At 34.0% G+C, this 13,090-nt stretch overlaps 1 protein-coding gene across 7 annotated transcripts in view; it reads left to right on the top strand.

The window, feature by feature from the left end:
• LOC128669238 (uncharacterized protein) overlaps window positions 1–13,090 on the top strand; it is a 122,394-nt gene that overhangs the window by 68,633 nt on the left and 40,671 nt on the right. For 2 of the 7 annotated variants that reach the window (XM_053743923.1, XM_053743919.1), the window contains exon 4: window positions 5,726–5,757. The exons of the other annotated variants lie outside the window; for them this stretch is intronic. The gene's annotated coding sequence lies outside the window, so the exon portion shown is untranslated. The remainder of the gene's footprint in view (window positions 1–5,725; window positions 5,758–13,090) is intronic. 7 annotated transcript variants of the gene reach the window in all.

Below are 13,090 nucleotides of genomic sequence, written 5' to 3'. Positions count from 1 at the left end.
AAATCTACAAAAAATCCAACTATGTCATAGACTCGGTTTTCAATCAAGGTTCGTCTAGAAACAATATAAATAAAATTACGAGCAATTCTGCATGTGATGTGAATCTGAATTTGTTTAACTTTATAATAAGTAATTAACTTACATAAAACTTGTTTAACTTACATAAAACCTCTATCTAATCTCTACATGATCATTCTCTGATACCGTTAACAAATGATTGGCATTTCATAATATGGCTGCAATTAGACGTGTTTTCATTACAGCAGTAATTCTTAGTTTTCAGTGTTTGTGATACGTGCTTTGACTGTGAATAAAGAGTTTTCTAATAACAATACGCCGTAATATTCAAATTTTGGCCCTGAAAATCGAAAGTAACATGACACAGGCCTACGATTTAGAAATTGTTTAGAATTTGCATAAAACAATGACAACTTTATTATCTCGGTCGATTCGAGACGTGGTCCAATCTAAATAGTTCAAGTAATTAATGTTTCTTGATACAAATTAATAGATCTCGCCCCGAAATCAGCAGCAATTGTCAATTTTATACGCGCGAACTAATTGAATTCCACGTCGTAACCATGACTCAGATCCTGAACCAACTTCACAAGAAATTAGGTAGATAATCGAGTTTAATTGTAACATTAATCAGATTAAACAGGGTGCTCATAGAACTGTAACCGAATTTGCCTTGAGATTTCTGTTTTCGTAGGGCGTTTGCTCAATATGTGGTAATTTATAATTAAAAACAAATGAACGCCGAGTGGCGACGAGCATTTTGAATTACATTGCAGTTTCTGCAGTGATTAATCAAGTGGAGTGGAGAAGCGTAACAGTGGAGGAGTTGGAACAATGCGTTTCATTATCGGTTGCATAAAGAGTGAGTGCGTTATCGCGCGCGCAGTTGTGCAGACATCAGCTGTCGTGGGACCCTTCCCACGTGCAATAATTACTTGTTAACCAACAGTTTGTGACCTGCGACATTATTGTCCGAGCGGTAAAACAATCGCGATTAGTTTAATTTGTTGCGCACGCAATCTCAGAAATATTTCCCTATGGTTTTATTGTTATTCCCTGACTGTAGGTTTACTTTTACCAGTTACGTTTTTAAAAAAAATGGTCTCTAAAAACGTCTCTTTATCCTCATCCTAGTAATGTTACAAATGCGAAAGTTTGTGAGGATGTATGTGTGTATGTTTGTTACTATTTCAAGAAAAATCTACTGGATGGATTATTATGAAATTTGGTACACAGATAGAACACAACCTGAAATATCACATAGAGTATTTTTTATCCCGAAATTTCCACGGATTTCCTTATATTTTGAGATGAACTTAGGGCATAGGTCTAAAAATCAAATTTGATTCTCCTAACGATTTATGCCTATGTTGGTATATTCACTGTAATAACTAATAACATAATATGGAATATAACAATAAATTGTTGTGCACCAAGTATTATCTGCTTAAAGGAGTTGCAACTCAATTTGTCAACAAGTGAGCTATCAGTTACAGCTAAGTTATTCGTGGTATCATTGCTCATGGTTCTCATTGTTCTGTTCTCCAAATGCTAATCTTATTCAAATCTCGGAGGTGTGCATTTAGGATGTTGTGTATCCTTATTAATATTTATCTCATGAATAACCTGCTGCATAGTTCTCCCAAGGACTAATTAGTGTAATACATACGAGATAATGTTAATAATATATTTTGGAGAATGTGATGCGAACTTTCCTTGTGGGACTTGTATTAAAAATTTAATTTATATATTGAAACAATTAGAACTTTCAGTAGCTTAGGTGATTTTAGCTCTAAATAAGTCATATATTCAAACAAATCACATTTAGCAGAATATAAAAACTGTACAATGTGAACAGAATTTCCAATCCGAATATTTAAACTGACAGACTGGTTGTTGAATGCATCCAAGGGACTTTGTTCCAATCAAACCGACTAGTCGTTTGCTTATACAGAACAAAAATACACCGAAACATATCTATGAGAACTCTAATAAACGTTACATCACTACGTGTTAAAACTGAGCGTGAAGTTACCAAAACACAAGTATTGATTGCTCGTCATTACGCCGGCGACCTGTCACGACAGCCATCTCCCAGCCGCACGATCAGAATATTAGATAGTGCGCAATCCAATTTCATGTTTTCATCTCACCGCGACTGCGTCTATACAATGCAATTTGCTATTCGACGTTTCAACACGTGTTTCCTCACCCCATTTTCATCTTCGCGCGACAATGGCGCTCTACGTAGTTCGAATTGACTATCGCTCGTCGATCGACGACACAATTGACAACTCGTCTTCCGACTGACAACTGCGGGATGTGAAAACCTTCGTTCGTAGATGTGCGAACGCATCAAATACCTGCCACTTGCGAGCTGCCTCAGTGTAGGCGATCTTTGTGTATAAAAAAGTAAAGCATAACCTTTATAATAATAAACGAGTAACCTTTCTCTCTTTCTTGTCTGATAACGGATACCTGTCTGAGCCTAGGGTCAGATTTCATTTTTTTTTTCTTTCCACCTAGAGATCTATACGAGTAGGTAATTATAAAAAATAAAATAAATATACCTATCACATATTTCCACGGGCGCGTTCCGAAACATCAAATTTATTTTTATGTATATTTTTATTGTTTGCGGTGAGGATTGCCACCTCCTTAGAGGCTGTTTGTATGCGGACTGAGAGAAATTACGTGCGCGACGGCGCGGATCCACTTTTAAAGTGGCGATAAAACAATTTGTTTAGAAAATGTGCCGTATAATGGGGCTGCATATGCTTGGATGAGCGGAATCTGTATAGTGTAAACTAGATAGTGTAGTGACAGACTTCGACTTCAGCATCGGCTATCTTCGGCCAAAAATTTTCTTTTGACTAAATTTTCAGCTTCCGACTAAATTGGGTGGAATATATTCGAAGTCAACAGACAAACCTGATCACTTCGACAAACGAGTATTTCGATGTTTTATTTTTGAAAAGTTCCAAGTTAAATCGCTTACATTTTCCTGAATATTTTTATTTATCTAAGTAATCTTTGAACTGAATTACTTAAGGTTATGGATAGCAGATTAATCGGCTTCAACTTCGACCCCGATCAGACAGACACTACTAGCTAGTTTTAGAGTTTATTTTATAGCCGAACGTGTCCACTGAACGCTGTAAAGGTTCAGGACTGAATGCATTTTTCCATATTAAATGTATGTGGAGGGACGTCCCATTTTGTTTGCGAACGTGTCTTGCTGCTGACGTTTCAAGTGTATGAATGAACAGTTGATTACATAATTTGGTTAGTATGATGTCGGATGGCACGTACCAATCTAGTTTTGATTTCAATTGCATGTGGATGCGGGCGGTGTTTTGATATGAGAGCTGTTTTGGTGTGATAGTGGTGATAAAAGATAAAGGTCGATGCATATTGGCAAAGATGCAGATTATAACTGCATATAATATAGACGATGTTGCCCACGACATGTTTTTATCCCAATAACCTTTTATATCTTGCTTTTGATAGAGCAAACCTTGCTTTAAAATTTCATCGTCAAATTAACTTTAAAGCAAAGCTAAATAAAATTACAAAATTTACCTTGGACATTATTTTTTACTAAGATGTCGCATTCCCGATTTCTTCCTCAGTCATAAAACTTCAGTCATCTACATTTTCGTCTAAACATCGCACTGTCTTCGGTATCTTCAAATATGCTGCAGCGACATTATACTAGCGACTTTTAACACTTGGTCACATCGAGTGCAGGTGTGTCCGAGGCCCAACGATAACAACGTCCGCTGATTGCTAGATGGATTATTCTGTAAGCCATTGCTAATTATCCCGTAAACGGGCTTTGATGAATTTTAATTAGCCCGTTGTTTTGTTTTATCCTGTTCAACAAAGCTACTAATTACATATCACGTTTTTGTTAAAGGGAATTTATCAAAAAAAAAATGTTTCTTTAAGAATTTCATCACTGTGCGCTTTTTTTGCAATTTTTCTCCGTGTTACTTTTTCTTGAGTTTTGAGAAATATTTTTCATATTTTGTGAAGACTACTAAATTTTATTTTCACTTGCTGGTTTATACATTTTATTTATGAATGTATTTTTTTTTTCTAGATACTCCTTTAGTCGTATATAAATTAAATGATATAAAACGATTTTTCACTTGGATTTATTCCATTTACAGCAGTAATAAACCACTCCACCTTCAACGTGATTGCCCCTCGTAAGCTCTACCTAGGATCATGTTTAATTTGGCTCATTCAAACAGAACACTGAGTATCAATATGAAGTCATGTAACAGAAGTGGCAAAAATGCATTTCATTTCTAGCTCTTAAATGATTTTATAGTTTATCTATCACCCATCAACAGTTACGAATACTAGACATAAAAATTATCAAGTCAGCCAGCACTTGGCAGTCGTCAGTCGATTCGTTTAACCAGCTGACGAAAATTGTTTCAAATCAATGGTCGGTAATTTTTTTAGATATATACTACTAAACAAACATTCAGACTACCTGATGGAAAGCTATAACAGAACCCGATAGGCGTTTATAACGGCAAAGATGTCATGCGCGTTTTTCTCTTTCTGGTTTTCCTTTTGACGTCAATAACTGGTACATCATCCTAAATTGAATAAAGAATTTTGAATTTGTGGCCAAAGGTGGTCCATTACGGTACATTATCTCTCTCCCTTTTCAACTTTGTACGAAGGTCTACGTAATTACCAGAAAATACTCATAAATCCTCTTTATCTGCAATGTCATATGACATAACTCCCTACAATCGCTTTATTTTGAGCTCCAGTATCGTTCGGTCACGTTTGTAGTTAAACTCAATGAAAATGCTTCGTTCGTGAACCAACAGGTCCTTTGAAACCAGGATCGCTGAGAAAGCTATCAACTGGGGCTAATTATGATTCAAGTTCTTTGATTTCATCTGGGAATCAATTGAATGAATGATACGTTTCCGCTGTGCTTAGTTGCCCAGCACATATAGGAGTATTTACAAATATAAAATTAAACCATATAATTAGTGTCATAGATATGTCATTTTATCCGACATTGTTCACACGCAATCCATTGAATCGATTTTAGGTACAAAAACTTGGCATAGTCCTTACGAGTTCACCAGCGTCTTTTCAGAAAGAGGCCTTACTTTGAAGCTCCTCAGACACACCGATTGGTTGAGTTACCCCGACAGTGTCAATAAGGGTAACCTTATAAAAAATAACGGTAAATAAACTGAAGTTTACTGAATGGGTTGCGCCGTTAACTTTAAAGCATTTTGTCGCCATTTTGTCTAAGCGCCCGCGGCGAGCTGGTTGAAGTGAAAGTCAAAATTGACTGGTGCAACTCACCCAGAAGTTCATATTCTGCTCCTTGTATCAAATTAAATGGCATTTCGATAAACCTTAGGTCCTATTTTCATAATATAAAAGAGAGCAGGTCGTTTTTTTATTTGTGTTATTATTCTGGGATGCACATTAGGTACATACAAATGCGTAAGAGTCATAACGTACATTCATTACCAAGGTATAGTATTTTATGAAAATGCTTTTGCACTCACGTTTTATTACAATTCTGTATAGAACCAATATTACCAATGGTAATTATAACTTTCTCTCATCGTTAAAACGCAATTATCGTAGTAATTAAATGTTCAATAATTTGTTGTAAAGAACGAATATTTATTGAAAACTTTTACCTTTTTTTCAGTTCGTCGACGTGGTATGTTAACTTCTATTTAGGTAAGCAGCATATTATCTATGCTTCTATTTTATAAATTCGATAATCTTTTAATAGGTGACTTTGATATAATTTAAAAAAATAAGAGGCGATTTTTATAACAACTGCCAAAGGGCTGCAATGGGGGTAAAGTTAGCAATACGCAGCATCATATATATTCTTGTACATAATCTGAATCATGACACTTTTTTTCTTTAAAATTGAATTACAATACTATACAAATCCTTTATTGCACATTATTTTAGATATGATACAAATATTTTCTTGTTTGAAGTAATACACATAACTTAAAGGGGTGAACAAGAAAATGCGCTAAAGGCGGCCATCAAATTCCCCAAAAATAAACTAAATAACTATTTCATAAATTTATTTCTATGATAAACTGAGCTTGACAAGTAATTAGCATATTTTGATAGATGTGAACTGATCGATGATTTGTCCGGATTGACAACTAATGACAGAATTAAATGAACTGTGGTTCTATTTAAACCGAAAATAAACCAGTTGTGTATTACCTATGATCCTTTATACCACATAAGGGTGCTTTTACACCGAAATTTCCACAGGAGCTATCCAAACAAAACATGCAAATGCAAGCCGCATTTGGACATTAAAAAACAGGCTATTATATTAACCACCACTGGTATACTAATGCGCTTAAAATCGAGTTTCAGTCCCCGAAGCCTCCGATTTGCATGTGTAACCAAACTCCGGCAAAAATACCCGCGTATTAAATACCCCCTACGACACTGCCGGGTGTCATAATTAGGTTATTGGATTTCATCCCCAATTGTTGCCCTCATTGCTTTGAAGATTTTATTCGATTTGTAATGTTGTAAATTTATTTTCGGTTATTTCATTTCAACTATTATTTCTTACTTCCCTCGAGGACGATTCATTTCAACTATATTAATACTTTGTAGCACCCACCGAATACTAATTTTTATTGAGAACATTCGATTCACAGATTAAAAATTCCTTTCAAACTAGCCTGCGTAAAATAACAAGATAACTTGCACACCTTTCCAAAGAGCGCTTACCCTTTATGAAGTAACAATGAAGGGCGTCGCTCTGACTGCTGACCTTTCACGACGGCCCTTCGAGTGCCTCTCGTTTGGCTGGAGATGCGCTCGACTTGAAATATGCAGTTTTTCGTTGATATTTAAGTAGCGTAAGATAATTGCCTATTATACAAGTAAAAACATGATGACTTTTTAAATGTCAAAATCGATAAATTTATAAAACTTGCATGATTATGATGTTTTATACTTATCCACTGCACTGTATATTTTAACTTAATACAAAAACTGATTTTAAATCACATTTTTTAAAGGTTTTACCATTCAATAAAAATAAGTAGTACATATTACTACACATTGTATTTTAAAATATAACAGTCTTCCGTTCATTTTTCTTTGATTTATATTCATGGAACTTTTTTCTACTAATATTATAATAATGTTTCTTAGTTACGGAGCATCGCAATGTGACTATTGAATATATACTTGCACGCTTGAATAAATCTGGGAAAATTTATTTCTTTTTCTGCACAATTAAATAGGAATACTGAGCTACCCTACCAGTTAAGGTACTAGTAGTAAACGGAGCCTCAAGGTATTTAAATAAAATATAAAGCTATTTAATTTTTTGCAAAAACATACTTATGCTCAATTCTTCACTAGCAATTTGATCTGATTATCTTTACGATAATCTATATAAAAAATAGCCTTGCATTTCCAAGGTTTATTGGTCTATCCATCTCCCACTATGACTCAATGGCACCCCAAAAGCGGCCGTTTCGGAAATGCGCAACCAAAATTGAGTCACGTATATGGAACTACAAAGCAGTCGCTAACTTTAGTGAGTATTTAGACCGTATCTTTATGGGTTTTTACAATTATCGGCCGAGATCTGGGCGTGGCTGAATTTATAACCGACTACGAATTACGAGTGTGCGGGAAAAGCCGAAATGGCTGAAGCTAGAGACGGTAAAGTTCGGTGGCTCCGTTTACAATGCTGTAAATCTAAACATGGTGGGGTAATGCTGTGGAAAATAGCTACATTATACGATGTCGGTGAACTAGCATTGTGGTCGTGTACTACGTTAAAAATAAATAATAACTTCATTGTAATGTGTATTTTTTAAGTCGGAATTATTTAACTAATCGATTAGTTCATAGGCCTAAAATGAATGGTCTATTTTCTCATTTTTATCGTTAGAAAATTATAAATGGATTGTATTTGTATAGTTTATATTTCTATATTAGCTATCAATACAGTATTTAAATCGGCTAAGACAGATTATTAATATATTGAGACCTAAAATAATTTAAATAACATATTAAAATGTTCCTCTCATAACTTTTGCTAAACAAGTACTTTCAACCCACACAAACTTCGCTATTTAGAATAAGCAATTGACATTGAATTGAACGCAGTAGACAATTAATTATAACCTAGCGTAATTTAATGCGGTAATACTGTATAACAGTCATAATAACGCACTCAGTAATTACTAGATTTTACATAAGCGCATTTTTTTGTTTTAATGTACATACGTACATAATTAAAATTTTTGTAATTACAAAATAATTCTAAAGCCAAATATCAGCTACCCAATAATAATCTTCCGGTATTATCAGTTAAAAAAGAAACATTCTTATAATTAAAAACAACTCAACATTTTAGCTGTAAGTATACGAATTTCGAAAATAGAATTCTATTTTCAAATGTCGCATTAGCTCTTCGATATTCTAATCACGTTTCAAACTAGCGACGAACAATTAAAATGTCGCACTACAAAATCACGTCGCAAAATGACGTTCACGTTCACGCATCCCATCAGTGTGACCTATTTGAAGATCCACGTTGAAATGATAATCGTGTTTGCGTTAGTTTATTACCTCAATTTCCGTAAGTGTACCAAGCCACCACATAGTAATTATTTCTCTCGTCCTGTAATCAGCGCCTGCTCTATACAGCCATACTGCCATCGTTTCTCTATTATCCCCAGCTGGTAATGGTGTTCTAATGAGAATTTATTGCCGAATGGGTTCCATTGAAATACACATGCGTTTATTGTTAGTGACTAACCTCTAAGCATTGACCGATACATAGTTAAAATACTACCTAATTATAAATATTTGTATCATATCTAAATATATATGCGAAAAGAAAAAATGTAGATTACAATTTCTAAAAATTCCTTCTTAAATTCGTTTCGTGTCGTTTATATCAGCATTATCTTTTGTACAGGAGAATTTATGTTCGAAAAATATTTCTATTCATATTTGTACGGGAATAGATACAGTCGATAACTATTTTTACCGATGATATTGGTGTAGAGCTACTCGTATTATACTCGCTCACAAAGCGTATAATTAAATTTTTCCATATTCCCCGCTGCGGATTTAACGCAAAAGGTATTTTTACCCATTCGTATCGAATCCTAATCCGTATAAAGGGTAAGTGGATGATTTTTGACGTGACGACGAATGTAAAGGGCCGTCGGTGGCGTGTATCGAATGAATAACGACGATCGACCTACATTCGATACTCGGAAACACAATCAAAACTCGATTGGAAAACACTCGGAACTCATCGCAACATCACGGACGCAACTTTTCGAATAGTTGTTACATTGTACCGCTTGGAAACTAAATCAATCAGATTTCCTTTTTCATCCTTGACATTTTGGATTTCAATTCCAATTGTTTGTATTATTTATTTGTAAATCGTCTACTATCATTAGCCCACCTACCTTACCTACTTAAATTAAAAGCCATCGATACTTCCGTAGTTTCTTTATCTTTCCCATTCCGAAGTTAGTAAAATGTTTGACTGAACAAGCCATATAATTAAAAAGTGTGGTGTATTATTGACTTTTTCAATGTTAATATTCAAGTTCTAGCCACGAATGCAGAGTCATAGCATAAATATACTTGACGTAAATAATAAGCTATGCTCTGTTTGCTCAAATATGTGATAAGTTTTGATGAAAGTGATAACGATAGTGAGAATGGAGAAAATTAAGTCATCTTTGTAATGTTACATCAAATATCTTGCAATGTTTGTGCTTGTTTTGCTTGTATTGTGTAAAATAATTATTTTCTTATTCTAATAAGAATGTCATTACATATAATACATATGTTCGAATTAATCCTTTCTACATTATACCTGAGATACAACAATATCAAAGTAATTAGTTATTCTAAACTGAAATAATATAGGTACTAAACATTAATGAATAATTAACCTTATAAACAACATAGTATACAAAGTATTTTCATTATATTGCCTTAGTTCTTGTTTGAATGGGTTAAATTATGGGCTCCACTTCTCAAAAATTACAAAGTTAATCAAAGACTACGGAATAGACTGACAGACATACGCGGCAGAGGACTTTGTTTTATAATATGTAAGGATTACTGTAGCATAAAAATCACTGAGCGTAAATTAAGATGCGGTTGACTGTACGCGCCACACTTTATCTTTATAACCTTCGACGACTCGGTGGGAAAAGGTACAGCAAGACACACCGTAAAAATTAATATCCAAAAGGAATGTACATTTGGAACAAAATATGCGCCGTATCTTTTTCAAGTGCAGGTAAATGCTTGGATAAAATGTCAAGCAAAAAAGGTAACACGATTTTGTCATTACTTTTAAATTGTTTTTTAACAGAAACAATTTATGCGATGTTTTCATTTTTAAGTCTCAATTATCAACTCTCAGTGAAAATTATATATATAAACACATTAAAAATTATTTCGTTTATTTGTTTAAGAAACCTTTTTTTTGTCATTTAAAAACTATTTTATTAGTATTTTCAAAGTTATTTTATGGCTGTTTACAAATTATCTATATTTTTTTTCGTATTACATAATTTATTCTATGCAATTTCATTGTTATATTATTTTGTGTATATAGAACTTAAATTCATTCTGATATTTACGTAAATTTTCGGTGTTTCTCTGAGCGTTTCGACTGCTGCGGTGGCGCTGTCATTACAAATTTCTAATTTTAACAAATACTTTTTAGTTTTACTATCTGACTTTAAAAAACTAATATGTTCTGTGGTAATTGCAATTTTATGAATGATCGATTTTTCCTTCCTCAAGAAAATTGACGGATATATCGATAGCGCAGCCGCAACGGTCGAAGCGCTCTGACAACCAACCTTTTAAAGGCATATATTATATCTATAATCGCATCGCCTAAAATGATCGTTCCACATACTCAAACATGCAAACGATAGGAAATTAATAACATAGAAGCAGTGGACCGACAATGGAGTGACGGGAGCGTGTCCCGGAATAATGACTGAAATGGCCCGGATGGCTGAGAGCGTAAAACGCGTCTGGTCACATGACATAGTATAATATGAGCTAAAGCCAGTTCTTAATGTCTATGCATTTCGCGGGATAATAAATCGAAATGATACTGGTGACGAGAGTGATATATTAAAACAACCAGAACATAATGTTATCAATATATTTCCACTCGAATTTGTTAATAATAATCCAATGATACTGGATAGACGAAGTAACATGTGGTTGGACATCAAATAAACATAAAGGAGATCAAATTGGTACGTAGTTTGTTATCTTCTCAATTATGAATACTTGGTAAAAAATAATAATAAAGCATTTATTTCAGTTAGTAATAAAAATCTTTTTTTTGTCATTTATTTGGGTCTACAAACAGTATCAAACTATGACAATGGTAATAAACATAAAAACAAATGGGTAAGTAAATGTGAAACCAATAACGTGAGCCACAGCTTACAAAGAAGAATAATGTTAAGAGAAAACAAACATAGGTATCTTATATCATAACTTAAATCAATAATACCAAATTAAGTAACTATATCAATTACCATACATACCAAACTATTTTAACTAAAAGTTTGTAAAAATAACAAACAGTTTCTATAGAAGATGGCGTACTGATCTTTCCTTTACTATTGTCCTGCAACTCACATTACGCATGGTATCCCGAAGGATGCGAGGTTAACAATCGTCTATTGGCAACTTTAAATGAAGTAGTTCACGTACACGTATATTTCATTTCGCACAAAAGTGATCAAATTAACACAATTTATTTCCTATGTATTACACTTTCCATTTTATATTTCATTAAATTATGATTTAATTGACAGCAAAATATTGAGTTACTTGTTATTCGAGCAAAATTATAAATGAACGAAAGTTAATAGAAAATAAAAGCTAATATACATTTTGCAATGGAAATAGGACAACATACACCTAAAATGTACCTTCTACAGTTGATTTATTGCTTCGGATTGTGAACACGATCCAGTCAAAGCCAAAAATACTGCACATAACGTGCGTTCACATGCGACAATGGAATCATGCTTTTGTCATCGCCGATTCGGGTATCTTTTGTTTGACACGCAGGCTATGTCCAATTGTTAATCATGAAGACGTGATTTTTGATTGACAGTAACGGAAGATCAGATATTATAATTGTCTTTTTTCCTTTATAGTTCTTCGGGTTTATTTTACCTGTCTATTATCCCAATAAATTATATTATAATTATATCCCCTTATGCAGCCCTGTCATCACGGATAAGGATCAGTTGTATCTATTAACTAAAACTTTCACGATGTGATATGAGCGTACATATATTATAGGAAAATAAAATACTTTTCTTGCATCTTACGCCACTGATTATAAGTGTTCTTTGAATTGTAATACATTTAATCACGCTACAATAGCAGAAAGGCTGATCCATCTGAAGGCATCCATCCCTACACATGACTACACTATGACTATGACTCTTTGTGGTATACTCATAGATATTAGATATATATCTGTGGGTATACTCGTACAGCGAGCGTGTATTGAACGTGGCCAATCGCAGTCGATCGGCTCAACTACGGTGGCGGCCTGTCGGTGTGAGTGACGGCTCGCGGAAATACACTCTCATACTTGTATTGCTGCCACAAAATAACCATAGATCAGGACTTTAAAATTACAAGGGTTCCAATTGTAATTTTAATTTTAAATACGCTCCATCTTCTACGACGCCCGTATATGTTAATTATGCTCGAGTATAGACGAAACATTTAAGATAAATATTATACTTATCACTATATTTATATCCACATAGTATAAAACAAAGGCGCTTCGCTGTCAGTCAGTCCTTATGTACGCTTAGATCTTTAAAACTACGCAACGGATTTTAATGTGGGTTTTTAAATAGATAATGTGATTCTTGAGGAAGATTTAGGTGTATAATTCATTATGGATTTACCCGAGCGAGGCCAGGATGAGCCGCTAGTTCGAAATAAAACTAAAACTAGGTCAATA

The sequence above is a fragment of the Plodia interpunctella genome, chromosome 4, assembly GCF_027563975.2.
Source record: "Plodia interpunctella isolate USDA-ARS_2022_Savannah chromosome 4, ilPloInte3.2, whole genome shotgun sequence".
Classification (NCBI taxonomy): Eukaryota; Metazoa; Arthropoda; class Insecta; order Lepidoptera; family Pyralidae; genus Plodia; species Plodia interpunctella.
This window is presented reverse-complemented; position numbering and strand designations above follow the sequence as displayed.